The sequence below is a fragment of the Nicrophorus vespilloides genome, unplaced genomic scaffold (genome assembly GCF_001412225.1).
Source record: "Nicrophorus vespilloides isolate i.1.1-1 unplaced genomic scaffold, Nicve_v1.0, whole genome shotgun sequence".
Lineage (NCBI taxonomy): Eukaryota > Metazoa > Arthropoda > Insecta > Coleoptera > Silphidae > Nicrophorus > Nicrophorus vespilloides.
Genome location: NW_017100097.1, coordinates 283,254 through 300,848, shown reverse-complemented (window position 1 = coordinate 300,848; position 17,595 = coordinate 283,254). Strand labels below are relative to the sequence as shown.

The window sequence follows — 17,595 nt, the reverse complement described above, 5'->3', positions numbered from 1 at the left end:
AAACAAGTACAAATATTATTTATAATGATTAGTAATCATAAAAACAAAAGAAAACGTATTTAAATTCGTATTATTCACAACTTGAATAATTATATACTAAATTGTGTATGTATATTCATGCTAAATATACTAATCTAATGTAAAATCTAGTCAACTGACCAATACATATGTAAATCTCGGAAGACAAGACACCCACGATTTAGCTGTTTAAAAGGATTTAACATAAAAACACAGGTAATATTATCTATTCAAAAGATATACAGATCGAATGTTGTTAGTGATAGAACAACAAGTATGTTCTACACCAATAACATTATTTTAAATAAAATTAATTAATTTATATTTACAACATCTAATTATAAATAAGATTATATTTATAATTCAAGAGGCTATTTATGAAGACAATTTGATATAAGACTTAATATAATTTATCTCAATTAAAGAGTAATGCGAATGAAAATTGTTTTGTTTTTTTAGAAAAAGCAATGAAAATGAAGGAAGCCTTTGGTATTTCATTATAGACATTATCGTTATTATTGCATATTACGAATACCGCAATAAAATAAATGCATTTATGCTGTTTGATTTGCATAGCAGGCCGGCGCCAAGCAATTAAACAAAAACAGACTACGTCGTTTTTTTTTTCTAACCGTGCGAATGCGTTTTTTTTTCTCCATATATTGTTACCTCTAATCGTTCAGTTGTATAAACAAATAAATTAATCCAACTTACTGCAAATCGACGTCTCTTTATACCTTTCTCATTCTCTCCTATCTGTCGTTCTGTTCCTTGCATACCTTTAGTTCCTCTTGCGTTGCGAATTATTATTCAAATTGAAATCGATTACAATATCGTAAATAATTCATGCCGAGGACATTAGTCACACTTGTTGCAATGGGAGCCGGTCGGGAGTATATGGGATTTATCATGGGATTAAATGGATTTTGATGGATGATTGCCGCCGCTGCCGAAGGATAAACGAGTGACGAAGAAGCGAGAAGATCGTATCAACGCCAACGTGAGTACTCCGCAACGCGGATTAATGGAATTATCGTTATGGGACTCTGACGGAAACCTCCGCATTTATATAACGACCGCCGTTCGCCACAGATCCGATCCAAGGTTTACCGCGTTCCGTTTGGTAAATTGCTCTATTTCGTGGAGAAATCCACGTCTTCAGACCGAAGATGACCTCAACGAAACGAGGAGATAACGAGGATGCTGCTTGCTGCTACTCCGGACCATTAAAACTATGATAAAGCAATTAACACGTAGCCCCGTCCACATCTTCCACCTTAATGAATTCCACCAATTATGATATACCTTCCTTCAGATCGAATCGCCGTAATAAATAGTTGACTCCGTAGCCTTTTGATTAAAAAGACGGAAAAATAACACCTTCTCGATGCTTATATCTGAATACCAATCTTCAGCAACAAAAACAGTGATAATTATACTGTTTCTTTAAAATAGAAAGCACTATTAACAGCACATCAAAATAAAGAAGACTGAATTAATTGATGTACATTTTTATAGTCGCGTTTATGAGAATAAAGATTTTTCCGACAAAATAAAAAATGACACATAAAACCAATATCTAGAAAAAATATTATACACCTATGATCTTTTTCTCTCCTTATACATTCAAGTCTCTTCTGATGCGTTTTATTTTTCTATGAATTTTGTCTTCGATTATCGATTATCCGATTATCCCAGCTATACAAGGTATTGCTGTATTACTGATTAATGATCTCTTTACAAGTAGAACAAACCACAGAAATAAAACAGTAACCTCAAAAACTATTCAATTTAAATGAAAAAAAATATACTTAATTTAAAAACAAATATTACTGTACAACTTTATAAAGTAGAGTATAAAATGCATACTCAATCATTAATAAATAATGAAGTCACCCAAGATTAAAATTCCAATTATGTAATCTTCCTACTGCAAATATTACAATTTATTTAGTAAAAAACATATTTTAATAGAAAGTAAATTATTAAAAATTCACTTTAAATCCATAATTACGAAATGAAATACTTTCAAAAATAAATAATAAAAATCATTTAATAAAGGCTACAACGAATTATTAAATGACACAATATAATTGTTATTTGTACTATAATTGTTTAATTTGCATCAATTTAGTTTGCTTTAATTAATTTGTACGCTTGTTGCAATTTACTATTGAAGTACTGTTCATTTCAACATCAATATAATTACTATTAACACATTTACTTAATGATTTATAAGTGATAAATTATATATAATCAAAGAAGTAATAAAACAAGTATAATTTGTAAACTTAGCACTTAAGAAATAGGTATGATTAAAGAAAATTGTATATATTTGTTATAATTAATTACATAATAACATTCGACTTATATCGAGTTATAATTATAGATTCAATGGTTCAAAGTAATTATCTGTTTCAATTATTAATAGCTTTTTAGTAGTACATATATCCCCCGACTTACGAACAAAATTCTAAAAGCTCTAACTTGTTATAAGGAAATATATAGTAATAAAAAATGAACTGTCGAAACAAAAATTGATAATTTATTTTGTTGCGTTTGCTTCTTTTGTCGTTTTTTATTAAATAATTGTAATGTCTACATTGAAAAGCTTTTGTAAGTATTTTGTTTATTTTAAACTATTTTTTCAAATTTATGCAGTCAGTAATACGGAATTTAACATATATAAAAGTAAAAACCATGATAAAGTGTGGTAAGATAATTATGAAATTTTTAAAATTCTCCTGACTTACGAACAACCCTTTATAACGGAACTAGTTCGTAAGTCGGGGGATACCTGTATTGGTTTTACAAAGAATTGCGAGATATTCAATTAATAAACAATACACGTTTAGTATTGTTTATTAAAAGATTTAATTATATATTGGTTCACCACAAGAAATGCAGATATATGCGAGTCTGATTCAATTGAAAACGGCGAGTGGATTAAGAGATTTAACCGTGACTAGCGAGGATGAAATCTTTTAATTTGTGGATGGAATAAGTCGGCGAGTGATTCGAACCATAAATCGCTCCGAGACGCGACAAATGGAATTACTTAATTCCAGCAATACATATAAATAATTCCTGTAATTTATCGAATTCCGAGCGCCGCGTCCTCAACTGTCCTCCACTTTATTATTAATACATGGAATAAGAAAAATACATTAAGCATAAATAAGTGAAACCTACACGGAGCGGAGAAAAAGAAACTCGCCTGTCTCGACGAGAGCTCGTTGTGTGTTCCTCATATTCTTTTTTCTTGTTGTTGTTCTTGTTTTACCTTTTCTGTTTTTATTTTTTTTATATTTTCATCTCTTTCTTCGCTCGTAGATAATAAATATTTACAGGCAACAACAAGAAGATGAAGAAGAACGGCTCAGGCGGAGAAGAGCTCATGCCAAGTGTAATGGCATGTACGGACTTTACATAATGCAATTTATATACCAGTCATCATGTTTAAATGGAGGAGGTCCGATAAATTTCAGCCGAGCGCGAATCCTAATTCGATATTTTATATACAATATATGCAGAAATATTAATGACTGCGTTCTGCGGCATTAATATTTATTTCGCAATGGTTTCGCGCCCAGCCCAGAACCTTGGGGGAGAGGCAGGAAGAGCCATCAACAGAGAAATCCTCCATAATAAGCAAAGCAAAAAAAATGAAATAAAAAGTAGTAAAGAGCCGTCGCTTTATAAATAATGGAATGTGATAAATTCACTACAGATTTGGTTCTCAGATGATGATGATGATGAGTGCGATGACGATCTCCGCGTTTCTGCATTAATTGAGATGGTATCTCGGAATGAGGAGATATTGCCACGTCGGACACGTCTCGTAAATAGTCGGACCTGATTTATTGACCGCGATTTATTGGTTTTATCCGTTTTATACGGCTATAACCACCTGTACGTGACCATTCAGTCCGACGACCAACTGAATTCCGATTCACAAATCACCGGTATTGTTAACTGCAGGAATTAATGAAAACATACAGAAATATTATACAACGAGTTGTGTTACAAGCAGTAAACTGTCATCATTTTCAACGGGTTTTTCTAGAACCAATTAAAACGCAATTCAAATGGCTTAAGATAATTTTGGAAAAAGAAAAAGAAACAAACTGAAAATCAACTCACGGAGAAGTAAGTGGATGATAATAAAAAGGTGGCTTAAGATTCCAGATAAAAGTTAATTGAGTTAACTTAATCTCGCACGGTTGTTTGATCCACGGGTGCCAATTACATAGAAATGCACACCATGACTGTAGCTGCTCCCTAAACCTAATGAACGTATTGCGAGGGAATCGCCGAATCGCTGCAAACCCAATTAAATCTTACAGTGAAGACGGCGCTACGAACATATCCAGATTTGATTGGCGTTTAGCAATTACGGCTAGTACGAATGAATAATTGCGTCTGGAGGCTTCGTAAAATAGTATTCAATCAAGTAAATCTTAATTAATCTTACAAAATCCAAAACAAGAACAAAGATTAATGTAAGAAATAAATCAATCAATCAACAACTCAATGTATGTACAAGGATTTATACGAAAAGCGACCTAAAAAAACAATTTTCGAAATTTAAATTAACCCTTTAAATTCAAATCTTCAGGTTCTTCAAGATATTTAAGAATTGTTTTTTTCAAAGATAGTTATATGTTGTTCTTCGCTTTTTATCATCGCAGTCATCTTCTATTTAATAATTTGAATACAATCTTGATAGTTTGTCCAAATTGAAGCTAGTGAAAGAAATAAGCTAGACGTGTTTGTCTTAACGTTCTGTGGATTTTGTAAATTAATTAAATTACTAAAAATAAAACCTAACAACTAATTTCAGTTTTCATTTCTTTCGAATTCGCAGAGACAATTTTTTTATGTTTTTAAAAAACCAACAAACTCTAGTATGTATAAGGGGAAAATAATAAATTTACCAAAACGTAAATTGATATAAAAGACAATAATAACAAAATATAACAAAAAATACAAAAGTCTTTGAAATAATTCATAAAGTGAAATATTTTAGTATTTTTTTCATAAATCGAACAGAATCTGTGAAAATTATTGATTTTTTAAAAATGTTAAGATTGGAATCGCTCAGAACAATTGTAAAAAAAATGTAAGAAAGAAAGTACTGAAAAAATAAATTTTCAATACTACCAACAGAAGAATAACGAATTTATGATAATATTATGTAGTTGTGCAGTTGACATTTTCAGTTTAGTATGGAGTATAAATTATTTTGTGATAACTATAAATGTCAAAGTTATTTGTTTTTATTTATAATATAATTTTTATATATTTTTGTATAATAAAAACATATTTTTTATTTAAAAAATAATTTTAACTATAATAAATATATAATTATTGTAGTTTAAATTTAAATATCGGTTTTTGTAAATAAAGGAATTCGAAAAGCGATTTTCATTAAACAGCCTCCAATTTTAATTTTTTAATTTTGTATTACTTAATCACCAAATTGTAAATCAGTATAAATAATTCCATAAGAATATCTGTAGTATTACGTAAATCACTTCTAGGACTATTTATGGATCTTAGAAGAAATACCACGACAGCTGAAGGATATACCATGACATCAAACTGTGTACAATTATGTAAATAATATGTATCTGCTTTACCTTTAAACGAAGAAAAAAATCACAAACTGAATTGTAAATTCTAGGTAAATTGTAACGTTCATACAAAACTAACATATTCCAAATATACCTTTCGGTAAAATAATGGTATGGTAACAAATATTCACCCGACTTTCGCTCGTGGTGATGCAAGAATAAATTAGCTAAACTACATAAATCAGTATACACTAGACAAAAATACCAATTGGAAATACTTATATAAACAAGTTTCCCGGATTACGATGACTGAATATTAAAACTACTATAAATTAAGCAGAATTAATGAAGCGGTCACGATCATATAGATCATGTATTAAAAAACGAAGTTCTAATAAAATCTATCAGTATACTCGGCATGATCGTAATATACAGACGCAAATAATAAAGAAAATTTATTAAGAACATTTGAACTAATGATGCTTTAATCGAGGTAAAGCAAATAAGTTTTTTTTTAAGATTGCATATTGAATATAATTCAAAAACCTCTTAGTTTTATTGAGCATGTTTAGTGGCTTCATGAAATCAATTATATGTTAGTAATTATATTAATGCTCTTACGTAATACCTATTTATAATAGCATATTTATGTAGCAATTAATGTTGAATGCATTTATAATTACTGTAAATTTATTGATAAATATTTGTGTGTACTTATTGACTAACATAAAATAAAACTTTAACTTCTTGAAACATTAAAAAAAGTTTTATTTTTCTTGATTAATGAAAAATAAAAGTTGAATGAAAACATTATTATATAAATGATGGTTAGTAATCAAATTATTAAGAATTTAGAGAAATTATATACATTTTATTTATAATGTTATCTTTATAGTTTCCATGTATGGTTAAATTGAATTAGAAATTTTAGTTCCAAAAATATAAAATTTTATAAATAGTCAAAAAAAATACATAAATCAGTAGATTTAATTAATAATCAAAAAGAGAAATGCGATTAATCATTTACCAAAATAGATGACTAATTTGATTTTTTGTAATAAATCCATTAGTGAATCTAAATAATCATGTAAGAATATAATAACCGTAAATCATTCAAAAGATCAATAATTAATTGCGAAATGTCTGATCATTTTAATATAAAATCAATAATACTTAAACATTGTGACTGTATTAAAATTATTTTATAAAAAGAGATTTTATTTTCATGTTATTTTTATTTTATATTTCATCTATAATTATTTCTGTAATTGTATAATTATTGCAGTAAATATTTTTATATTATTAATTAACATTTAACTTATAATAAAAGCTTAATAATGTTCAATATATTTAATGTAATTTTCAGTTTGAATCATTTTTAATCTGTTGTATAATTTTTGTTTGTTTGTTTTTATTTCATTTATTATATAGAATTGTAATTAAATGTTGTTATGGAATATATCAATAAACTGATAATACAATCATTTCATAAAGTCAAATATATGACGGATGTCATCTGTCATTTTAAAAACAATATTATTACGACATAATGGAAAAACTTTATTTTAAGTTCGGATTATAAATAATTATTCTATATTAATAATTTGAAATATATAGAAAAACATATTTGATGCAATAGTATATTATTAGTATAACCTGTTTTTATGCGGTCCTTTTTTATGCGGTATATGAAATCCAACTAATTGTAAAAAATAATGTAATATACGCAAATTAATTAACATTTTAATCAAAACAAAGGTTGCACAATGATTAATTATTGCATATGTTAATTTGAAATATAGAGAGAAAAACATATATGATGCAATATATTGTATATAAAGAATAAAATAAATATACTACATAATTTTCAGCTGTAACTATTAAATTGAAATGATTATTTACATTTCATTGCAGTGTTTCAGGTCATGAGAAGTAAGTAATCTAAAGCAATGATTCTCAAAAGTTTCTGCGTAGAAGTCTGTGTAGAAAAACAACCAGGATTGATCTATCATTATTTTATTGCGACCTCCACAAATATATTACACGACCCGCACTTTGAGAATCACCGATCTAAAGTGACAATCGTTAAATACCCACCAATTATCAATTAATTAATTCGTCGAGAGGTACTTGAACGTACAAATGAATTTCACAAACCTATTTTTGAAACATAAACACATTTAAACCGCTGATTAAATGCTTCGTATTTTTAAAAATATCTAAATTTGGAAAAATAAATATAACATTTTAGATTGTTAAATTATGACTGAAATATATAATTTAATATTCAGGTAACCTGCAATTTGTGGCTTTAAAAAAATAACTACATGAGTATTCAATTATAATGCATGAAATTGGTGTAACCGCAATTAAATGTTGCGGTTTAGAAGCGACGATTTTGTATTTCCCATATTTGTAGCGCATCTATGTTCTTTATTAGTTAGTCAGGATGTTACTAACAGGTTGAGTGCATGATGCATTGTGTGTGGCGTTAAGATTTGTTATTTTAGTAAAACGTCTCCGTTCTGCTAGAGTGCCAACCTATTTGTTCCATTATTTAGTATTGTAATGTCGCCCGAGCGTTGCGTTCCACTCGCTTAACCTGAACTTGTCGAGGTGGAATATTCATCCTTAGGATGAGAGTTTCAGAAAAAAAATACTTCAATATTCATTTTCAAGTTATTTAAACATAACATGTCCAATTGGGAATTTTACAAGAGTGAAAGAAAATAAAAAATGAATACTTTTACATAAAGATAGAATTGTGGGTAACTAAAAATTTAGAAATAATGGTCAAAGAAGATTCGTTTTACTGGATGTAAATAAAGTTGTCGAAAGGCGAGTATAATTTGTGATCGTTGTACCGTGCTCGTCCGACGTTTGAGCAAAAGTTGAAAAGAAAAAAAAAACGAGATAAATAAAGAAGATAATAAAGAAACGAGTAGGAAGAACCGATGTTGAAGTTGTTGCTTCGTCCTTTCGGCTGCCCCGAAAAGGATGAATGAATACCGGTAATGCGCTGTAAATGCCCCCGCTGGCTTACATACTTGTATTGATATAAGGAGACAAACGCGAATGTTCGGAACCGTGTAAATTTATGTCCCCGTTCGGCACAGCAACAACAACATCAACAACAACAGCATCCACGAATGGGACCCCCCTCGCCGACCACAGCCCACGTACATACTTTTTTTCATCGTTAATCGCGATCGAACATCAAACAAATCATCACCGCCTTCAACTCAACAATAACATCCAGGAGGCTTCGGTACTTACATGCGATCGACTGGGAGAAGCAAGATCCGAGTCTTGTTAATCCATCGGTTTGGGAGCTCTGATTTTCGGCGACTAGCATCTCGCGGCACTGCTGTTTTCAAAATACCATCGGCATTCGACAAAATCCTCGATAACATTCCGATTTATGTATGTATTTATATGTATGTGTGTGTGTATATATATATAAATACACACTCAAAGAGAGGGAACAGAAAAATACGCACGTAAAGATAACGAATTGTGGCGCCTATTATCTGATCCACGATCAACAAAAAAAATTAATTACAATTTGACGAATTTTTGTAATTGTTCCGTACTCCGCATTTTTTGAACTTTGGAAGCATTCCATTCCAACGACGATTTCGCAATATTGAGTACACGAACGATCTAATGGGAAATATGCGTGAAATTATTTCGTACTTGATTTGCATGAATATCAGATCAATTACATCATGGTGCCATAATTGTCTGAGAATGCAATTACAACATAACGAAACGATTGCATTTTACCAAAAGTAAAAAAAATAAGTATATTATTAAAAAAAACATATTAAAGTAGATCCATGCCATGCGTGAGAAAAGACATAAAAGTATATCGGGAATACCAACTATTAAAGGTATGAGACAATTAGTGAATACTTTTCGGAATTAATATCCCGAGATCTGGTTGATTTTTAACTCCCGGAATTCACATTTTAAATACTGAGATTTTTATAATCGGAATATTAACAACTCGCGCCAGTGTAAAAAGTATACCAATTTTCCCCATCTATGATACTTAATGTAACCTATTCCCAAAGTGTTTACTAAATGCCGGTGCAATATTGTATTGACTGCGGTTTTTATGTTTGTTTTTGCAAGTGTTGGTTTAATAGCAGACGATGCTAATACCTCTACTCACGCTTATATAGAGTGCAATGACGACAATTCTGATTCAAAAATTATTATATTAATGTATGACAAATAGTTATGAATCTAATAAAAAAGGATTAGTTAACATGAAAAAAAAAAAATCTTGTCGTAATACAATCATTTATGCACTTCGTCTAGCATATATTACTATGTGGTATATAAAATACACCGCGCGATTAGTACATAGACATTTCAGTGCATTTATTCATTATTAAACGCAACATTAAATAAATATTTTGAACATTATATTGTCTTGCATTAATAGCAAATTTTCCTAACAAACAAAAAATTTAATTGAACAAAATATATTCTCAAAAAAAATAATATTTTATACAATTTTTGTGCATTTTATTGTTTGTATTTCAAACTGTCTGATGTCTGTATCCGGACTACATGAGGAATTGCATATAATTATTATTTTAATAACAATTATTTAACATTTATAATTTAATTATGAGTAGGAAATATTTGTTATATTTTTTCAAATTGATATATTTTATCATACCAAAATTGCATTAAATAAATAATACAAGGTAAATAATGTAAAACACAAAATTCATTTTATAATAAATTTGAGTCAGAATGTTAGAAACGTATCGGAATTTATCGGAAACACACATTCATAGATGATAAGTAAATAGGCTTAGCTGCATGATTCAAGCGTTTCCAGTAATCCGCCAATCCACAGGAAGGACATATATGTATATCTGATTACTGTACAAGGAGTGAATAAAGCAAAGAAAATCGAAGGAGGAGTATCTATTAGAAGAATTCCATCGCTGATGCATACGCGATAAATCCTAATCAAACATTCGAGATGGATAATCCAGCAATTAATAATAATTATTGTGCAAATAAAATTTACGATTTTTCTATTTTGCATATACAGCAAATGGAATATATTGCCAAGTCAAGGTGATAATTGGCGTGCATAAAATTAACTCGAAAACAATCATCATCATCAGCGTGAGGCGAAACAAAACATACGATTCGTATTTCGAAAACCAATTGCGAAAGAGTTAATTAGCAAATTAATTTATTACTCAATAAGTCACGTTTATTTTTATTTTTTGTATTGTTGCTGTTCATAATGTACTTATTTAGAAAATGCTATATAAATTACTATTTCAAATTTTGAAATATTTATAAATTTGTTGATATTTGAAGATATTTATAAAAGACGAATGTTTTTTAAATTTACTTGAACATAAAACTAATCATTGCAAGTTTACACACCTTAAATTTCATTCAAACTATGTGTGACATGAGACCTCTCACATAAGATAAACTTAATGCTACATCCACACTATGATAGAAATGAAACATAAACGTCTATCAGGTGTATCAACCATTAATTGTTATCATGAAGCCCGATGACTCTGATAGTAAATTGTACTTGTGCATTACTCTAGCAAATGTACATTGTTGTTTGTACATCTGACAGATATTTATGTCTCATTTATCTTGTAGTTTGGATGTCGCATTAAGATAAATTTAATATTTTATTCATACGTGGCAATGGGAGTATTGCATGCATACTTCAGGTTTAAAATACAAAATACGATTTTTTTTTTATAAATTGGACATGAATGAATGATTTAAAACATTGGATTGGACGGAATCTTCTCTGAATATTTATCGATATTTCCATGCGATTTGCATGGACGGGAAACTGATCCGACCGATGTGTGATGGATAGGGATCTACCCTTGGAACCGCGAAGACAAAAATAAACGTGAGGAAAATCGCGTCACGTCCATAAGCGAACCAATAAATTATTTATACCGATCGTAAGAACCGCCCGGTCTTCGCGAATTCATCATCGTCGCGATCGTAATCTGGTCTGGCCTCGTAAAGGTCGCCTGTTAATTAAATTGGAAACAAAAGAAGACCGTTTCTTCTGTTTCTTGTTTTGTTTCAATTGTTTTCGTTCGATGTCTTCCCTCGCAGATACGGAAATTTTAATTGGACCCGCGCTCCTCGCTCCAATGTATAGTGTTACAACCTAATTATTCCTTTAGTCGCTTCGATTTATGCGACTCGAAAGGGCAACGATTATCTGATTCGAATCCATCACGGCACCTGTGATTTCAGAGATAGGCTCACAAACAAAGGCGAAATAAGACGACGAAGAGATTAAGCGATGCGCTAGTGTGTTGCAAACAATCAAATGCTTATATGTTCGATCCTCTCTTTATAAAAGTGACACATATTTCATTGCAATTATGCAATTATTTATAAACTTAATATATCAAGAAATATGAAATATACTTGATTTCCATTTGTATCTAATTTAAAAAATAATAGGAATATTTGATCAAAATATATAATAAATTAATGCGCACGGAATTTTATTCATTGATTATATTGAGAAAGGAAAATAGCGAATATTATATAGCGTTACTGATGCATTTGAAGGAAGAAATTGTAAAAAAAACGACAACAAATAAATTCGATCAAAAATGATGGCAAAATGTAAGAAATGCACTTTGAATTGCTTTCCCATCCACAATATTCTCCAGATTTATCTCCCAGCGACTACTACTTGTTTGCAGACCTAAAAATAATGCTCAAGGAAAAAGATTTGGCTCCAAAGAATAAGTGATTGCCGATACTGAAGCATATTTTGAGGTCAAAGATAAATCGTTCTACAAGAATGGTATCGAAATGTTAGAGAAACGTTGAAATGAATGTATTACTCTTAAAGGGGACTATGGTGATGAATAAAGTCGAATATTGTCCAAAAATTGTTGTTTCCTACGAACTTATTGAGTCAAGTGTTATACTTACTAGCTTAAATTAAATTAAAAAATATTATGACTTGCAAGCACAAAATTACCACTAGAATATAATTCATTAAGTAGCAGACATAGTTTAATACATTTTTTTTACATCTAATAAAAGTTAAACTTGAATTGCACTTGAATGGGTGACCATTATTATCAATAATTAAAGTTGTAAAAACTAATAATCTGTAATAAAATATAGAGAATGATAGTCAGATGTTAAATGTTCAATTACTTAAACGTTCAACTAGAGATGTACCAATAATCTATAAATATTTATCATGGCATCTACATAATTTCAACGAATTTGGAATATATTAGTAAAAGAGCTCTTATCTTAGAAAAACTTTATACGTATCTATAGAAGTTATGTAGTGAAATTGAACATTTAGAAGTTTCCGAGATCGATTCCGAAAAACGTTTAGCCGTTTGGTGGGCAGATTTGTATGGTAATTTACTTAAGAGCAAATCTTAACACCATCCGATCGATTCAAATTAAAATACTCGCTCCTAAAACCAGCATACATTAGGACTATTGCTTTTTACATATTCGCTGCATACCATAACACGTGCCCTCCCCAACGTACGTACTTTTATAGTTTGGGCCTAAGTTATTTGTAAGTTTCATCAAATTCCTACAAAAGTTGCATTTTATTGCAAGGATTATAAACTTACAACAAAAGATAAATAATAATAATACAAATTTGATCAACTTATTTATTATAATTATTGGTTTAATTTTAACATTCTTCGATTTCAACTTCTTTTTACAAGGATTATAATCTTCTGTTATAATGTTAAAAAAGCTAACAAAAATTTGATCAACGTCTTTATTGTTTTTGTAATGTTGCATTATTTCGTGTTGAAAACGTTCGTGATTGCAACTTGATAGTCTGGATGTGTGGCAAGCGGCTTGAGGATGAGTAATTGTCGCGACACGGTAACACCGAAGATAATCCGTAGCTATGTTTCTTCCTGTTAATGCCCGATTAGCGGGAGAACCGTTGGCATACCAGAAGCAACGGCACATTCTCACCACCACCAACAACAGCATATCATCAACATCATCATCACCGACTGCTCCTCAATCACTCGTTAAAACCGTGATCTTAAGTGGAAGAAAGCAGTTTTTTCGGAAGACCGCGCTGTTTGCTCATCGCGTTATCGAACACGCGTGAAACGATCGTCCCACAAAGCCCTCACTATTTTCAAATTTCCCAAAAAAGTGAAGAAAGACAATCTTAAAGCTTTGAAGCCGAGAATAGATGGTAATACGTTCGACTCCTACGAAATATAACAATGAGTTTTGTTGTGATATATCCAGTAGCGGCTGCAGTATGCAATGATTTTTTTTATGGAAGTTCTTAATTTATATCTTTGTAGAAATAAGTATTAAAGTTCAAGTAATGTATATTATTTTTAAAGTTTGACGTAAAAATAAATTAATTTTATATTCACTTTTAATGACTAATTTTATGTGATAAATCTATCTTAACTAAAAACTAACTTAAATTATTAGTATTTAACCAGTAAATATGATAAATAATAGAAAATAAATTGTTTATAAACCCCATATTACTTATTAAATCATTAAAACATTTTTTTATGTTATTCGATTAGTAATTATGTAAGAGAAAAATGATTTATTAGTAATATTAATCCAGACCGATCGAAGCCGGACTATGCGAGACATTGCCATATACCGTTATCAGTTGAAATTTCGTATTATTTCTTAAAATAATGAAGTATTCAAAAGTTTATTTTATTGCTCTGTTATTAACGTTTTCTAGTTGCTCTCATGTAAGTATTTGACAAATGCGGATGTTTTCGACGTGAACTCTCGGTGAAAACAAATGCAGTTTCTAGAGTGAGAGATGCAACATACAGTTTCACCAAACAAGAACGATAATATCCTGCTGTTATTTTAAGTAAAGCCTTAATCTCGATCTGTCTTATGCTACCATAAGGTGACAGGTGATTTATTTGTTAAATTATCTTTACTTTATACTAGAATTTCCAACGTGCAAACATAACAAACAGTTGAAATTCATACGTTTGATAAATTTAAAATAGCAATGCCACGATAAACTGTTTATAGTTTTGTTTTTGTTGATGGATGAATCAATTTCAAGGTCCGTTATTTCATGAATCTGTTTGCTTCGGGGGAGGATTAAGGCGCAAGTGACTTAAGCAAGGAAGTTGTTCAATTTAATGGAGCGTGGAAGAAATGACGACAAAGGTGCGAGAGAGGCCTGCAGTGGAATGCAGAAAGCTGTTAAAAAAAATAAAAGAAGGAAAGAAAGAAATGAGACCAAAAGGTGCAAAGGAAGTGTATTAATGTTATTAAAACGCGAGGCGTCAAGAGGGCATTAAATTATTTGCGATAAGTGAGGCGCGAGCAAAATACATAATGACAGCAAGAGCAGAGTGGATAATTTCTTATTATCATCGCCATCATCGTCTTCGGATGGCAGCGGCAGCAATGATGATGTAAAATTCAAATGAGCCCCCACTTAATTACGGTCATTTTCGACCACAATCCAGAGACAACACGAAAAAAGTATGAGCGAATACTTATTCATTAATAAATACGTCGTTGTTAAAGCACGCAACTCTCAACAAATTAAGAAATTAGGAACGTTTTGAAACGTCTCGAAAAGGATCGTTTTAATTGTCTTTCCGAGGATGCGGCACGGGTTTGATGTTGCTGCGGCAAACAAAAGCAAAAGACGAGCATCCAGAAAACATCATAATTACTTGCGAAACTGGACCGTCAAAGCGAATGAAAAAAAAAGAGAGAGAAAAGGAAAATAAAGGAAACAAAGCTCACACGAAGAAAAGACGCGGTCTCGAGTTTAATAAGGATCGCGTGAACGTGTGGTTTTGTGGGTGACCACCCAGAGAGCCACAAAACAGCCCAACTATTTTGCATAATTCACCTTCAAGTAGAAAGATCCGAATCGAAAAGCAGCGCAGCGTCATTAAAACAAAATAAAAAGGAATGTAAAAAAAAAGGGAAAAACGAGACGCATTACAAGGACTTCTTAATAATTACGATCGTTAACACCAGGGTCCGCATTACGTTTTTGTTTTCTTCTCTCTTTGCTCGCATCTTATTAATTTTTTTCAGCTGGAAATTAGACATTGATTTAAAGCCGGTTTGATATGACCGACGCACGATGTTATATAAATTACATCAGATGTTTTACCACCCAGTATGCAGCACGCAATTAAAAGCCTCGGCAATTTTCCTGTTCCTAATCCTTCGTTCTCTGCCCCGATCCGATATGTAATTGCGACAAATTTATGGCCGTGCAATTTCCAAACACGAAGACGGAAGGGTTATTAATTATGGAGAGAATAGGACCATCATTAACTGTTTCGGTATTTCATATCTCATGTCGCAATAATTGATAACAATTAGACGAATTAAATTATCGTACGTGGGAGTAGCAGGAAACGGAAGATCGATCCTTTATGTAACGTTATTTAATTACCTTTATGTTACGTCCACTGCCGAACCTCGATAATCCACGATCACGGAAATTCTGAAACAAAAATTGTAATGAATACATGCAAAATATAATTCAAAATAAATCAAAATATAAATATCAAAAATAATATCATAATAAATAATTTTAACTAATTCAAAATTAATACTCTTAAATTAAATAGTTTTATTTTTTGATATAAACTATTAACCCCTTAACGAATATAAATGTTTAAAGACAATTATGCTTTGATTTATTTTAGTTTCTTCTGAATTTTTTTGTTCCTTTGTAAATAACTAAAGATAGGTAACTAAAAATTACAATTTTTGCTGCATATCTATTGATTTATTTCACTATCGTTCCAGAAAACAAAGATCGCAAAGTGTTGATACTAGTCTTTTGAGTAAAGGACTTTATGTTTGAATCCTCCTATTGCAATTCTTTCATAATTTCTGACAAATTTCTATTTATCACTTTATTTCATTTTGTTTTATCGTTTATTAAAAAAATACTGTTGACTTTTTTTGGTTTATGATATTTATATTGTTGTATTGATTTTTTTATTTTGTAATTTTCTGTTTCAATAAATGTTATTAGTATTATTAAAACATTCATAAAAATAAACATATACTCCATATTTCATCCCTAATCATAACATTCTTCATTTTTTTGCTTTTATTGTGTAATTATAATTACAAAGCAAGTAAGTTTTTGATGTATATATCAAAATAATGAAACTAACTAATCTAACTATGTAATTGAAAGATCTGCTCAACCCGAATTAAAACAATTGTTGTTTCAGTAATATGTATGTGTTAAACTAACTTCAAATTAAAATAAAATATTGTAAATATTTAAATTTGATCAAAAAATTAATTAGGATGGATGTAACGGGCTATAAGCCAATTAATATAAATATAGGAATTTTATTTTATATTTGGACTTCCATAAAGATTATTATTTATTTCTAAAAAAATAATTAGTTAAGATTTTTAAGAAATTCTATGTAACATTTCTCATCAAAATGTAAAGCAATAAATTTCTACGCAAGCTAATTTTCATTAATCAACATTTTTTAATGAATTTCTAGTAGTTAAATAAATAAGATATATTTAATTAAATATTTATAATGAACCTGGGAGAGAATTTGATAAATTTATAGTGTTTCCTTGAATTTTTGATAGAATTATATTGAATTACAACAGGTCTATAAGCAAGAGCGAAAGAGAGGGAACGTGTGTGTGTCTGTGTTAAAGTTAATGATCTGGGATAACCGTGTTAACAGACTCGAATCCAGTTGGCCGTTGAGCGTGTGTAATTTAGCCTATGATTTATGGAGGCGCGCGTTGCGGCAATTATTTAATTACTCCATTAACCTGCGCTTTAGGTGCCAGCAAATTGTCCTCGGCACCACCCGAAACATCCATCAAAGCCATCCTCAATCTTCCGTGTGGACTGAAAATGCAGGCACCTCAGACCATCAACCATCAATCCAAGCCTCATCGTACATAACGAAGCCGGATTACCGCCTAATAA

At 30.3% G+C, this 17,595-nt stretch overlaps 1 protein-coding gene across 3 annotated transcripts in view; it reads right to left on the bottom strand.

The window, feature by feature from the left end:
- The window catches only part of LOC108567808, a 103,964-nt gene that overhangs the window by 22,361 nt on the left and 64,008 nt on the right, over positions 1-17,595 (bottom strand). For 2 of the 3 annotated variants that reach the window (XM_017928498.1, XM_017928499.1), the window contains exon 2: positions 16,066-16,116. The gene's annotated coding sequence lies outside the window, so the exon portion shown is untranslated. Of the gene's footprint in view, positions 1-8,870; positions 8,928-16,065; positions 16,117-17,595 lie in introns of those variants that run through there. The other variant, XM_017928501.1, reaches the window with a different exon arrangement.